Here is a 6,744-nt window from a genome sequence, read left to right on the forward strand (position 1 = left end):
CGTCACTTCGTCTCCTTGACGCCGGTGGTGCCTCTGGCCGCCGGCGTCGAGCCATCTCCGCCACTGTTCAAACCTCGCCCTCGATTCTGTTGCATCATTCCAGTCTCGACGAGAATCTCTCGTCTACTTTCTTATGTGCGCTCTCAAGACGACGGATCTGTTCAGAGAAGGTTCGCCGCCGTGATTAGGAGAGCTCCGTCTTGCGTTACAGGTGGACTCCACCGGTTTCAAATCTTACTGGGGGATTCCCCATTATTGTTGCTTCTTGGCCTTACTCACCAGTTTCACTCACAGTGTTGTGTCTGATCTTCAATTTGCTCCACCGACCTTCTAATCGGTGCATCTCTACTCCTTTATGAAGAAGAAACGCGTGAGCGTTTTCCAGATCTAGGTCTCACCCGCCGGATCTGACACCATCCCCGCTGTCCATCATGTTCGGTTCAGCTCTGAAGATTTTGCTTCCTCTCCGAGAAGGTGAGGATCTCAGTCAAGTTTCTCCGCATTGCTGCATACACATATCGTCAACAGATCGGAGAGCCGAACCGTCCATCAATTTGTCACGAAAAAAGCCACCAGCCGTTCACATGTCACTGCTCCGTTTGCGCCGAGTTGGGATTCCACCGGCAAAGACAATTTGATACATCAATTGGGCTGGGTTTACAAAAATTTTGGGTGTGGGCCTAACAAGTCCAAAATCTATTCATGATAGTTTGCTTTCAACGCCTTATTTCTCTTTTGTGAAGAGTCTTTGTCGCTCAATTACTGGTGGATTCATCAGGATTTCTGAAGAAGCGAAAACCTTATCAACCCTGCCTCAGTCAAGAGGAATGTTCCCCTCCAAACGTTAAATGGAGGTGTATGCTCATATCTATAACTGTTTGCTATCTTGTGTACCGGTCCTGTGGGGGGCCTGAAGATGCAACGGATTTCGTCTCGACGATATTTGGAGGTGCGGATGGGTATTAACGTCACGTCTCAAAGTGACTAAATCTCAAGTGTCCGGCAGTGCCGCAAACCTTGCTTGTGACGCATTCGAGCCGCGACTCTGAATTCGCTGTCATCATATTCAGTGTCTTAACTATGTTTTTATGTTGTAATGTTTTCTGATTGTAGAGTTTTAAGCTCTCTTTCCTGTTGTAGTTCTGAAGTTTAAGTTATGAAATGAAAGTTGTGTTCAAAAAAAAATATAAATAAGGAAAGAACATATGTCAATACAAAATTAGAAAGCAAAAAACATTAAATCTAATTCCTTGCTAAAATGAACTTTCTTTATTCTTAATATGACTAGATGAACTTGATATTTTCCTGCACATGCCAATAATTTTTTAAGATACATCTATGTTTATTGTTTTAAAATATTTTAGTTATCGCTGAATTCTTATTAAGATATATATCTTCTCTCAAAACTTGAGCATTAAGAGACATCTATGTTTATAGTTTTTAATTATTTCTTTGTTTCATTTTAAATGTCATTCTAATTTTATGCACACAGATTAGTAAATATATGATTTTGTATATTTCCAAAATAAAAAGCATAATTACATGTACAACTAATTATACATTTCAAGGAAAAAGTGCCTATTTCAACATGAACTTTACGCGTCGTGCCTATTCCTTCACGAACTTTGTAATAGTGCGTATTCTACACTGAACTAAACAATTTTTTAAAAATACTATATGAACTTTATGCGTCATGTCTATTTCTTCACAAATTTTTATAGTAGTGCATATTTCACATTGAACTAAAACAAAACTAAAAAAAAATACTATATAGACTCTCAAATCGTGCTTATTTTAATATGAGCGTTAAATGTGTTAGTCATCCGTTAATTATCAACACAACAACGTCATTTTGAATAAATTTTGTGAAATTAAAAATTAAAATAAAATATAGACTCTTAAGATCGTGCTTATATATATTGACTGTCAAATGTAATAGTCATCCTTTAATTTACCAGAAGACTCTCAAAATTGTACTTATATATTAACTGTTAAAGGTGTTAGCCATGCTTAATTTATCAAAAAAAAATTATTTTGGATAATATCTATGAAATTATCCGTCATTTTGTAATTTTTTATTTTTATAAAATCTATCAAAAATGACGTTGTTTTTGATAAATTAACGTATAACTAACACTTTTGATTTTCCTAAACAGAAAAATACTAACACCTTTGACGGTTAATGTACATATATATATATATGACTAACACCTTTGATTGCTAACAAAAAAAGACTAACACCTTTGATGCTCAAATCGTGATTATATATAAATATATATATTGACCGTCAAAGATGTTAGTCTTTCTTTGTCAGCAAGTGAAAGGCGTTAGTCATAAATTAGTTTATCAAAATAACGTCATTTTGGATAGATTTTTTTTGGAAAAATTGAAAAAATTAAAAAACGACGGACAATTTCATAGAATTTATCCAAAATAGTCTTTTGATAAAATCAATATATATAAGCACGATTTTAAGAGTATATTTTATTTTTAATTTCACAATATTTTATACAAAATGACATTGTTTTGATAAAATTACGGATAACTAACACATTTAACACTCAATATTGAAATAAGCACGATTTTGAGAGTCTATTTAGTATTTTTTGATTTTGATTTAGTTCAGTGTGAAATACGCACTACTATAAAGTTCGTGAAATAATAGACACGACGCATAAAGTTCATATAGTATTTTTAAAAAATTGTTTAGTTCAGTGTGGAATACGCACTACTACAAAGTTCGTGAATGAATAGGTACGATGCGTAAAGTTCATGTTGAAATAAGCACTTTTTTTTACATTTCAACCAATAAAAAACAAAAATGAAAATATTTTTAATAAATTTTGCATTGAAATTCTGAACGACATTTGTTTTGAAACGAAAATTTTGTTGACGACTATTAAATTGTAATGGAGGAGTAATATTTAGTTCTTGTTCAAGATGGAAAGTGGAAGATCTATGTCAAATAATTATCTCATTGAATTATCTTCTCCCTTTTCTCTCATTTCTTTCTCTTATGGAATCTCCTCATTTTTATATTTGATTTCTAGGTGGAATAATGCAATTTATGATCATTAAATGGAAATAAATTTTTCACATTAATTACCATTCAAGACCATTGACCAAGATCTAGACTAAACTTTGATTATTGACCATGAAATTAAAACATTTATTGTTTTCCATAATTCCAAATATCTTCAAATCCTTGGTAAACTAGATATATGTCAAATAATTATCTCATGTCTCTCCAGTGTTGATGAAAAATGGAATTGGAGTTTTCAGCAATGTGGATGGTTTTCTTATGCATATGTTGTAGCCTTATGAAAGCTATAACCGTGGCATCGTCGAAGCGGCTGAGACATTAAAAAATGTTGAAGATTTGGAACAGAGAGCAAGAACTTAAGATTATTAACCCTGCTGTTAAACAGGTTCAACATCATCTCATTCACTCATATCATATGATAGTGTATTTAATTTTAGATTCAAGGATTAGGGTATTATATACTGGTTAAATGATTGATAGTTGCCGTTACTTCTGGATACGCAGTCTATATATTATATCATATATAAACTGGTAAAATAGATTGTTAGTTGCTGTTACTTCTGGATCCGCAGTCTATCTATGGTGAAGAGTATGGGTGCGTGGATTTCTACAACAACCAGGATGACCACCCTGACCACCCATCCATGATGAATCATACATTCTTCCATGACAAGGTATATTGCTCTATTATGTATTATCTTAATAGTTTACCTATCATAAGTTTTTACAACATATGCAAAGTCACATCAAAATATAAAACGATTTAAGTTCTACTTGAAGTTTGCTTTAAATCGGTTTGGTGCGATTTATTTTGCATACTTATTAAGAATTTTTTTTTGTGAGTAGATGCGTATGTCATACCCGGAAGGATCAACAAAGCATAGGAGGGAGAAACTTAGTAAAAACATTTTGGTCACTTATGGGGAATGGTTTGGTTGCCCTATTGGTACAGTTCCCATACTTAGAGTCACTAAAGTCGATCTCTTGAGATTGAAATCGCTGGTGGTGACAGTTCTAATCCCCGAGGTTCATGGAACAATACTTATGAACCTATGCTTTCCGGTAATGACCATCATGTAAGTGTACTTTCTCAAAGTTTTATTTTTTACAACTAGAAATGTCAAATATATAGTAAAATGTGGCAGTAATGAGACCGGTAGAGCACAGTATAAACATTAAACAATAGCTCTTTTCTTTTTTTAACCAATAATAGCTTCTTGTGTAGTCGACTAATAAACTAAAGACTATCAGAATTTGTTTAAGTAAATGAACAAAGAAAATATTCAGCTAGTTACGTTATTACTCTACTCAGACCTATACTAATTTCTGAGCATATTACGGTATATTCAAAATGTGTGAGTGTGTGTGTGTGTAATACGTTTTTAGTACCAAATGGTTTGAAAATAGTTTAATGAAGTTATAGAAGATTCATTAGAAGTAAAATATATAGACTATAACTTAACCCTAAATTATTGTAATATATTTTTGATATGAATGTAATTAACTTAAACTTATGATCGAAGAAACACCCATCATTTATTTTTATTTTTGCAAAAGAGAACACCCATTAATATTCTCAAGCGGTTTATTCAGTTTGCTGTGACACGGACAAAAAGGAAACCAAAGATTTACAATGGAGCGACCATGAGGGCAGCTATTTTTACTCCTCCGGTTGAACCGAATCAAATCAGCTCTACTCGATTGCACATTCAGATCGGAAAGTGAATTCATTCAAGCAGGCTGGACTGTAAGTCAATTAATATCAGCTATATTTTTTTAATACTCGGCGTAATTGGGTGCCCATTTCTTTCATTTCTTAATTAATGTATTTCAGTTCTATTGTTTATTCATTTTAGGTAAACCCCTACTATACCAGGGAGTCATAACTCGGCTATTCGTTTTTACTAATGTGAGCGAGATATATCTTATTTCTTTTCTATTTTATTTATTTATACACGAACCACGAGCATGCATGGCGTTTGTTTGTTCATAGTGAATAATAGTTGCATTTTACTTTCATGTATGCATTAACGAATTAAGCATAACATTGTGTTGGTAAATCAATTACTAGTGAGCGTTTTAGATTTTCATAATTGTTTTGCATAAGTGCATAACCTTGTGAATAAAAGATGATGTTTTATTAGTGAGCGGTTTGTTTATATTAAGCATCTATGTCAGCCTTTATTATACGAATTACGCATAGCCTTAATTTGATTGAAAATTTGATAATTAAAGCATAACGTTTTCATTTTTTCATATATAATAGAATTCTGTTTTCATCATTGTGTTTTTTTGATTAGGGGTTTTCGCATTTGATTTAAACTTACCGCTTGATAATCATACGATGATTCCACAACTACTACATCATCAACAGTTCTTAGCATGTTATTAGTAATGGTTAATATACAGGCAGGAGGACATCAGTGTTACATTCCAGATGTCCCGATGGAGCCGGAATGATAATGGTCCGCTGCAGATATGGCCTCCTGGGAATACCTCTTGTTGCGCAAAACATAAAAGGCATACAAGCTATAGACATCGCATAACACAACGTCACGGTCGTTTTTTGGACTCAGTATGTTTTTATTGTAGAGTAAAAAACATCTGATCTTGAGGTCAGAAAGAACCTGTCTTGGCATAAACAGATATAAACATAGGCTTTGGATCTCCAAAAAATTTCCGAGTTCATAAATATATGAAAATATGCCTCCAAATTGATTTTAAAAAAATAAATTTTGTATAATAATCGTTACTAAAAGTTTATTAACAACTTTCTGTTGAGTACAGGATCCAACCAGTGGGAACTGGGGTCTGTACGTGTCGAATGAATTAATTGGCTTCTGGCCAGCGAGCAGGTTCAAAGAGAGCCTCGGGAGACGGGGGGTAGAATGGGGAGGTGAAGTGTACAGTCCTTTTCATCTCCAAGTCCTCCGATGGGTAACGGGCGTTTTCCGGTGGGGAACCCTCACTACGACTCATATATAATCCGTGATATCTCCATTATCGACGAAAACTATAAGGAAGATAATACTGTGAAGAACACGGAGAGTTATACGGACAACAGTCATGGTTATAAAGTGAGAGACTCGACAGAAACAGGTGGAAAGTAGGTCATCTTGTCGTTTATGGAGGCCCCGGGTAAAATTTAGAGACCATATGTTATGCAAATGAAAGCACATTAATGTGGCGCAGTACTCTACATACATATGCTATAATGTGTGTGGTAAAATAATAATAATGTTTTTACATCAAAAGTTCAAACCAATTGGAAAACTGATTTATATATGTGAACATGACGTCAAGCACAATAGCTTTATCCGCAATAATCGTTCAAGTATAGAAACCAGATAACCAGAACTCGGTTAGGAAAAGTTTTTTCACGACCAAATGCTCACTGAGCTATATGGATCCAGTTCTACTCTTTTATAATAATAAAATTTAAATATTTTGTAGATTTATAGAAATACTGCATCAAGAATGATTCAAACACACATGAACTGTGCTACTTACTCAAACCCTTCTACAGGTTTACCTACAACATTCTTATTCCGAAAGTGACCATTTTCTCCCGCACACCAACGACAGCTATCCTACAAAACAGAGGACAGTTTTTATCTCTATATCTCATGTCCAAGAAGATTGTTGTCTTCTTAGTATTGCATTTCATGAAACAGAGGATCTACGCTTTGTCCCCAATATCC

General features: G+C 34.0%; 1 pseudogene; it reads left to right on the forward strand.

Annotated features, from left to right (window-relative positions):
- The first annotated feature begins 3,263 nt into the window (after window positions 1–3,263).
- On the forward strand, window positions 3,264–6,153 carry LOC130506608 (uncharacterized; annotated as a pseudogene).
- The last annotated feature ends 591 nt before the right edge of the window (window positions 6,154–6,744 follow it).

Source organism: Raphanus sativus, unplaced genomic scaffold (genome assembly GCF_000801105.2).
Source record: "Raphanus sativus cultivar WK10039 unplaced genomic scaffold, ASM80110v3 Scaffold3460, whole genome shotgun sequence".
In the NCBI taxonomy this organism is placed as follows: Eukaryota; Viridiplantae; Streptophyta; class Magnoliopsida; order Brassicales; family Brassicaceae; genus Raphanus; species Raphanus sativus.